The 9163-nt window shown below is 36.0% G+C and overlaps 1 pseudogene; it reads left to right on the top strand.

The window, feature by feature from the left end:
• The first annotated feature begins 5511 nt into the window (after window positions 1-5511).
• LOC115228742 lies at window positions 5512-6791 on the top strand (annotated as a pseudogene).
• The last annotated feature ends 2372 nt before the right edge of the window (window positions 6792-9163 follow it).

Raw genomic sequence — 9163 nt, 5'->3', positions numbered from 1 at the left:
TGGAAAATACCATTAGTTTGGTCACGAAAACAGTAGACTATATCAGAGGTCATTCCCTCAATCACCGGCAGTTTAGTAAACTGCTGACAGATATTAATAATCAGTTCAGCGACATTCCTTTTTATACTCCAGTCCGCTGGTTATCACTTCACAAAGTTGTTAAAAGATTCAAATAATTTTATTTATGGAGATGAAAGGGCAAAACACAGACGAAATGAAAAGTTTAGCTTCTTTTCAACGACTTTTAGATCTATAAAAGTTTTGTCCGGTTTTACATGTCTTAAGTAAATTGAAATTCTGCTTTAAATATTAGTTCTATAATAGTATAATTAATAATTATTACACAATTATTATTATTAAGTAAAAATATTAAGCTTAAGTTTTTGATTTTTCATATTTAATTAATAAAATCATCAAAAATAACTTGTCCGGTTTTCAGTGACGAGGGGTGTATGTGTGTGAACAGCTTTTTTCAGTTATGAAAATGACAAAAACTGCTCAAAGAACAAGACTAACTGATGAACATTTATCTTCTTTAATAAAAGTCGGAACTACACGAATAGCTCAGCCTGACATATCAAAAATTGTATCTAAAAAAAGATGTCAATCCTCTGGAAGCAGCTCTCACCAAAATTAAAGGGCGATAATTCAATAATTTAGTTTCTCTTAATGAGAAATTATTATAAATGCGGCCCTCGATACGAAATTGTTACAAAATGCGGCCCTCAAAGCGAAATGAGTTTGACATCCCTGATCTAGATTGTACGTTGACGTGGATCTGCTCATTCGTGTTTCAGAAATCTTAAAAACTCAGAATAAAATATTTGTTGAGACTTTATTAGTATGAGTTTATTTAAAGAAAAGCAAAATTCTTGTATTTACTTCATTAAAATTTAAAAGTTGTCAATTTTTGTTAAAATTAATGAAATATAAACTATTAATTCAAATTTGTTTCGATATGGTTTTCCTTTTGTCTCAATTTTTTTTTCTTTTTTGTCACTAACATATTACAAATGACTATTTTTAGGACAATAACGACTTTAATAGTGACAGTTAAGTAATGATTATAATATTATAGTAAATAAAATGCCATCATCTTCACCTTCAAGCGATCGTCAGTCTAAATGTTTTATTTTTTTATAAGGCACAGCTCGTTGGGACAAATCTCCTCAAAAGACTGGACTGGCCTCAAAGTGAGTCACTCAGCCAATATATGGCAGGTCTAGGTCGCCAAGGAAAGGCGCTCCGAATTATGTAAATCCAAAACATGCGAACAAGTACGTCCAGAATATGGAGAAGAGAAAGTTGCTGTGGAAATCTAAAACTCCTGTTTGGGAATTTGTAACAAATAGAGACTGCGGAGGCCAAGTGGGAGATGACGAGTGCCGCCATATCCGCCAATCACGACAGCAAAACGGCTAATAAATTTAGACGACTTGTTGGTTTATCCGCGGAACCCAGTGCCGAGGTCTCTTCCGAAGGTAACAAAAATCAAGAAAAGATTTTCAATGATTTGGACAGGCAGTTTGAACAAGCCAGGAATAAATCTCATTTTAAACGGGGTGCTGGAGGCTGCTAATTATTTTCTAATTTTTTGTGTCTATATGTTTTGCTTGACTTTCGTCTAGTTTAAAAAATATCCACATTCTTAGTTTTAAAAAATCAGGTTTACAAACTTTGAATTTTTTTATACCGATGTCTAATTTAAGCGTTTTGTTTATCTTTTAACGTAAAAATGTTATTTTGAAGTTTTTTGTCAATGGTACAATCTATTAATATCTTTTAGATGAAAAGAAATTAACAAAAAGCATTTTTTATAAATATAAAGATGTTCGGATTTTAATCTATCTGCAGATCTAACTAAAATAGTCTGGGCTAGCACTAGCATACACTTGGTTATTCACAAAACTTATCTGATATCATATTTTGGACTCTTTCTCTGATATTTTTTTAATAAGTAGCACTCATATAAATTTTCAAATTGTCAACAATAAATGATAAAGTTGGGTCAGTAGTTTCTCTGGAATGCTAATTCAGATTAAAAATGAACGTTTCAACAGTCCTGTTGTTCACTGTTCACAAAAGAAATCTTATCAAAAAAACCTAAAACAAGTTGAGGTGGAAAAGTTTCTTAAGTATGATTTCCATGCCAGTGAACTGGGAGTAATTCACAACGCAAAGGTAACTATAGTACCACTAGTACTAACGTGGGACGGTGCTGTAAGTAAATTCTACAAACATCACTGGGACTCAATTGGTGTTGAAGGATCCACACGAGCCTATATCCAGTATGTAGTCATCCGGAAAAATTGGAGAGCATTCGTACAAAATATAAGTTTGGGATGTACCCACCCAAAGATCGTCAAATGACCCGAGTTGCAGAGACAACGATGGAGAAAACATCCCTCAGTGAGGCCATAGAATCGGACTCGAGAACAACCATGAAGTGGCTTGCCGTGTAAAATAGATAAATGTGCTCTTCGAAGACATTGGCTCGGGCTCAAGGAGGAGAAGAATCGATTGAAAGCAGACGTAATAATTAAAAACTAATTTCATCTGAACTTTTCGATGTTCTCATAATTACATCACATATATCAATAAACTTATAAACATAACAGGAACATTGACGTTATACACTTCCTATTAGAAAAGATACTAAACTAGTATTTAAATCATTTTTAAAACCTTTACTCTGCGTGGGCGTGGGCGAAAATTTGTTTTCATAGATTACTATGACTGATCAATTTGGGATTTTCAGTTCTCACATGTATCTAGAAGCACTTTTGTAAGAGGATTCTGTCATCACAAAGGCTTTGAATAATAGCCAGTCACATTTTGTAATTGGGAAATCAGTGTTGCTATATCTTTTTTCGTTAGAATAATATATTTCATGTTGAATTTTTTATTAAATAATCAATGTACTATTTTTATGTACTGCTTGCTGTTACTTTATGTATAACGGTTTAAAGTTTGCTTAATATAATAGGTTATAGTGCTTCTTGGAGTTTATTTAAAGAAGAATTAATGATTTAAATATTTTTAATAAAGTTCTGATAATAACTCAAGTTATTTTTTAAGTCAGATTTGATTTTTTTGTTAAATGTCTTTCTTGCGCTTTGTATCCGCTACCCCGTTTTCAATTGATGTCTTTTGCTTGCAAAAACAAAAATAACAGAGCATAGAAGCTCCAAGATAGCGGATTATACGCTTATTACTCTCCTAACGACCTGGCGTCACTACGGTCTGGAGTTTGTAATCAATCGGGTATATTCTGTGTTGGGTTGTCATTTATTAAATCAAATGTGGAACCAGATCCAACCCTCTGGTGACAATCATTAATGATACGCGCTGATAACAGGAGGTTTGAAAATGCATGTGGAAATACACTAACCCTGAAACTTAATTACTTATGATTTATTATTAGTGTACAAATAATAAATAAATCTTAAAGTACATCAGGGTCTGTAAGCTGTTTGAATATGGACAAGGGCAGATTGGTTTGGCTGTGGAAAAACTCGGCTTGACAATATTTTGAATCAATGGTTTTTTCATTTTTGTTTCTGGTGACTAATTTTATAATTTACTTTTTTGTTTTTGATTTTAATGAATCAAGAAGTAATAGTAGAATTAGGATTTTTAAATTTATTAAAAGTTTCATTTAATGTATCATAAGCATTGAAAAATATTTTTTAGTTTTGAATTTTGTTGAATTTGGAGTATTTGATCAATCCTTTTTTGTTCTTTTTTCTATTTGTAAAAAATTTATTATTTCTCACGTGTTTAAGACTTTTCATGAAATAAATTAGAAAAAATAGCAAGAAAGCTGAAAACACAATTAATATTGGCAAAATTACACCAAAAAGATAGTAGTCTGACGTAAACACCAAATCACCGTTCATTTCCCCCGAGATTTCATTTATAAATACTATTTTTAGTTAATAACTTTTTGAATATTTTAAAATAATTTTAGAAATAATTTCTTTTCGATTTATCCAGTTAAATAATGAACTTAATAATAAATTCAATTAAAAAGCAGTATTCCCCCAAAGAATTTTGAAAAAATCCTCAAATAAAGTCAAATAATTTCATGTTGCTCTTTTCTTTTTTCAAAATGATGAGTTTGCTTTTCTTGATGAGACACGCACTCATCACGCCGTAAGTCTTGACCAAAACAAGAATAATTGCAATAAAAAAGTCAATTCTAATATTGAGAGAGAATATCAATTATGCTGTTGATGTTAAGAGAAAATAAAATAAAGTCGAGTAATTTTGTTGAAAGTAATTCATCTTTAGATGCATTTTTTCGAGTAAAGATAAGCTGCGCTGCTTTCTTTAATGAGTATTGAAATCAAAATTCGGTTTCCTATTTAACGTTTGTCCAAGATACCAAAAATAATTGGTTGTAGAGACCAAAAATCAAATAGAAAACGCCTTTCCGTCACTATTAGGAGATTGTTGGCATTTCTTTTCAATATATTCGCTCAGCTCCTATTTAGCCTGTAAATAACTATTCTTTCCTTCCATATTTTAAAATTTAGAACAATAGTCTTCATAGCAGAACAGTCGACTGTCCCCTCCTTTTGGCACTTTAAGTCACAATAAGAATATTTATTAAAGAAAGTGACCGATGCCAGAAACAGTGAAGTTTCAGTTTTTTGTACAATCCACTCTAATTGGCGGACACGAAAAGTTTTGTTAGAGATTTATAAATATTTTAGCTTGAATATTTTGGTTAAAAACGTACTTAATAATTCAAATAAAATAATTTGAAATTGTTAAAAAATATTTTTGTAGTATTGTGAAATAATTTTTTTAAATAGTAATTAGTTTTAGTTGATTTAAATGCATAAACAAGAATTACTATTCTTGAGAGCGACAACCTTCACTGCCCTCAGTGTTCTCTCTGGCACAGTGGCTTTTATAATATTAAGTACGATTTCTAAAAATATATCAAAGCTTGTTCGATGGTTGACCAGAAAGTAATCTCAAAATTGATTCTCTCACTCATCCTTTTCTTTTCTGTTGTCTTTTCGATATTCTCTGTAAAATACTGGACACAGTACAGAATACATGTCATCAACATGGTAGTAAGGTTGTAAGCATTTTATCAGAATATGATCAAATCGAATGGGTACTTCCTCCCTGGCTTACTGGCGTAGTTCTAAAACAAGTTTGCCCCCTTCCTTTAGTTCTGCCGAATTCATGCCGAACCCGGACGATCCTCCTCCACACTACAACGAGGCTCTGGACAGTATCAAAGAAGGAGTTTACTTTACTGTCGATTCTGTTAAAAATATTTAAAATAATTATATATTTAATAAATCTTATTTGGTAATATATTAATTAAATTTTTTGTGGTTGTTGTGGTTATCTTAGTGGTTTATTTTACTACTTTATGTAATATTGTGTTAATAAATTGTTCTAAATTTAATACAATAGTATATTTAAAATTATTAAATAAAATTATAATATTAATTATTAAATAAAATATTTAAAAAATATCTTGTGGTTATGAGTAAGCGTAAACCAGATGATCTGAAAGGTAGATTTTTGGCCAAATTATATTTAAGGGGACTTGCATTCAAAGAAAAAAAAGTTATACGACGTAGATAAATTTCTCTCACGTATTATATAATCTCCAAAACGAGTAGATACCCCCAATGCCGACGAAGACTCTGTCCTCCCCAAGGCAGCATCAAGAAAAGTCAAAGACATGACAGTCAAGGACAAATACGGAGTGAAGGACTATACCGCCCAACTTGTACTCAAACAAGACATTTCCAATTGTCCCCTGTGGGTTACTCCTGACGCCCACATCTTCCTGGAAGCATCCTCGCCTATTTGCAAGCACGCCAACGACTTTCTCATTGCCATTGCAGAGGTTGCTGATTCCCCTTATAAGTAGCCCGTATCCCGTCCAGAGTACACCCACGAATATAAAATGACGGCCTATTCTTTATATGCAGCCGTTTCCGTAGGTTTGGAGACTCAGCATATCATTGACGGGCTGTCCCGTTTGTCCAGGACTTCCATTCCATCAACCGTCCTCAATTTTATTGAAGTTGTTATAAGTTTCTCAACTTAGTCATGCACTTTGAGTTATGGAAAAGTGATGTTTGTCCTCAAATTTAACCGATATTACCTGGAAACTCGTTTTGAGGTATATTTTATCCAGAATAGCTCAGAACATTTACAAAACTCTGCTCGAAGATCCGGTTTTGCGAATGTGTGTGTCAGAAGAACATTTTCAGCCTGCCATCAAGCCTAGAGAACAGTAAAAGTGGTGGAGACATGTTTAGGAATGACTTGAACACGTTTTATGAGGACGAGACCTCAAAGGAAGAGGAGAGTGACTTGCATTCTTTTGAAATAAATCAAAATAAAGTCGAATTGGTTCAGAAAAGATGCAATGAGTTGGAATTTCCACTGCTGAGTGAGTACGATTTCCGAAACGACTCTTCTAACCCGAATATTCCGTAATCCCTCACTCACATGCCCAGAATTCGACTGCGACCTTCGACAATGGTCCGTCCCTACCAAGAAAAGAGTTTAAGAAAGATTTTCTGCAACGGAGAGCTCGGTCGGGGATAATTGTGCTTCCTTGTGGAGCCGGGAAGTCTTTGGTGGGTGTGACTGCGGCCTGCACTGTGAGGAAGAGGTGTATGATTCTGTGTACGTCCACCGTGTCGGTAGAGCAGTGGAGGTCACAGTTCCGATTGTGGAGTGATATCGCGGACAAACATATATTCCGTTTTATATCCAACACTAAGCAAGTTCCCGACGGTGAGTGAGTGTTGTGAGTGTGTAGATAAGCACAGTGTGTGTATTAGTACGTATAATATGATATCCCATTCCAAACAGAGGTCTCTTGATTCGGAGAGGGTTATGCAGTGGGTCAAGAACAACGAGTGGGGACTACTTCTTCTTGATGGTATATCACGGAAATGACGGAATTAGAAGTCCACACTATTCCAGCCAAGATATTCCGACAAGTGTTGACGATTCTGAGAGCACATTGCAAGATTGGTTTGACTGCCACACTTGTGAGGGAAGATGACAAAATCGCGGACCTCAACTTCCTGATTGGTCCCAAACTATATGAGGCCAATTGGCTCGACCTCCAGAAGCAGGGATATATAGCCAAAGTGCAGTGTGCTGAGGTTGGGGGAGTAGTGAGGGTAGGTGTGGTGTCCTATGACTGCCGAGTTCTACCAGGAGTATATGAATGCCAAGCATATGAAGAGAATGCTCTTGTACGTCATGAACCCCAACAAATTCCGAGCCTGTCAATTCCTCATTGAGTACCACGAGAAAAGAAACGACAAAATCATTGTTTTCTCAGACTCAGTAGTGGCCCTTATGCACTACGCAATCAAATTAAAAAAGTAATGTTTTTTGGTGTCCCAGACATTTTTTGTACGGCCCCACCTCGCAGGAAGAACGGTTCTCGATTTTGCACAAGTTTCAAACTAGTCCGACCGTGAATACTATTTTTGTGTCCAAAGTGGCCGACACGTCCTTCGACTTGCCCGACGCCAATGTCCTTATTCAGATTTCGAGTCACGGAGGGTCGAGAAGACAGGAAGCTCAGAGACTGGGGAGGATTTTGAGACCAAAGAAAGGCAGTCTTTCTTTTTATATTTTCAGGGGCAGTTGGGGAGGAGTACAACGCCTTTTTTTATTCCCTCATCTCTCAGGACACTGCGGAGAGTCGCTATGCGGCAAAACGCCACAAGTTTTTAGTAAACCAGGGATATTGCTATAATATTATTAAAAAATTGCCTGGACTGGACAGTGCGCCTCTTTTTTACTCGACTGCCGCTGAACAGGCGACATTGCTCCAGGAAATACTGCGGCAGTGTGAGAAGGGGATTATTGAGGAGGACATTGAAAATGAGTTTAAAAAGTCTGAAAAGTTGACTAAAACAATGAGTGGGTTATCTGGGGGACATGGATTGGTTTATGTTGATACCACTAAACGTGCTTCCTCCCCTTCGACCCGAATAAATCAACTCTTCAAGAAATATAAAAGATGATTTTTTGAATATAATTTGTTTCTTAATTGACAATTGTGAGAGTCTCTTCGATTTCGTTTAGAAAGGTTTCCAGAGTGTCTAGAGTGTGCTGACGGTTTAGTTTCTTAATGAGTCGTTGCATTCTGGCACGTTCCTCTTCAGTGCCTGTTTGTTATTATGATCGTTCTCGTTTTCGATTCTGAGCTTTTGATCCTTTTACTCAACGATTACCGCCCGAACATCCGGGTGGCAGCATCCAATGATTTTTGATAGTTTTCCCGAGTGAAGGAGGAGTACAACAGTTTTTCCGTGAGATATCTTTTCCTTGTAGAAGATGGGAGTCTTCGCGCGTTGAGGGCCGCATGGTGTTTCTTGATGTTGAAACGTCCAACGACCATTTTATGATCACTGTCAACCCGAGATCCTCCATATGATCGGGATTCGAATAAGGCAGCCTTATCGGCCTGTCTTCAAAGAATATAATGGATTTGGTTGTAGATTGATGTAGGTTGTTCTACTTCCAGTCCATGTGGTCCGATGTCGTGCAGCGTGGCAGAAAGCCGTGTTACACAAAAATAGTGAGAAGGTCTCACAGAAATGAGCCAGAAGAGTACCCGGAAAGTTTCTGTACCCACGCCATATCTGCCAATAAACTGCTCGTCCCCAGAGCGGATGCCAACTTTGGCATTCCAATCCCCCGCGATGAATAGAATGGACGAATCCTCCAGACTTGTGAGTGTCCTAGCTAGCTCCTCGTAAAAAGAGTCTAGTTCGTCGAGATTCTTGGCAATCCTGCCACTTTGAGGGGCATAAACATTAATGATAGAAAGCATTCTGGATTTGTGTCCGGTACTTATTTGTAGTACAGATATTCGATCGGTAACCCTCATGAATACAAGTAGATAAGTGTTTGTGTGTCACAAAGCCTTAGCCATAGTGCCCGCATTTAGAGGGCAGCAGAATAAGGCGATAGACCCCATATACTTGGTCATCTCCGAGTTTCACTTTGGTTATTGTAGACATCCAACCGAGATCCTGTATTTTTTAATGTCCTCACATAGTGCATGTTGTTTCCAAGTCGATTTAAGGCCTCTTACATTGAAAGACATAATAGATAGTTCGTATGATTGTTTTGCTTGTGTTATATC

The sequence above is a fragment of the Octopus sinensis genome, unplaced genomic scaffold, assembly GCF_006345805.1.
Source record: "Octopus sinensis unplaced genomic scaffold, ASM634580v1 Contig10964, whole genome shotgun sequence".
Lineage (NCBI taxonomy): Eukaryota > Metazoa > Mollusca > Cephalopoda > Octopoda > Octopodidae > Octopus > Octopus sinensis.
Note: the sequence above shows the minus strand (reverse complement) of the source record. Positions and strands in the feature narration are given on the sequence as shown.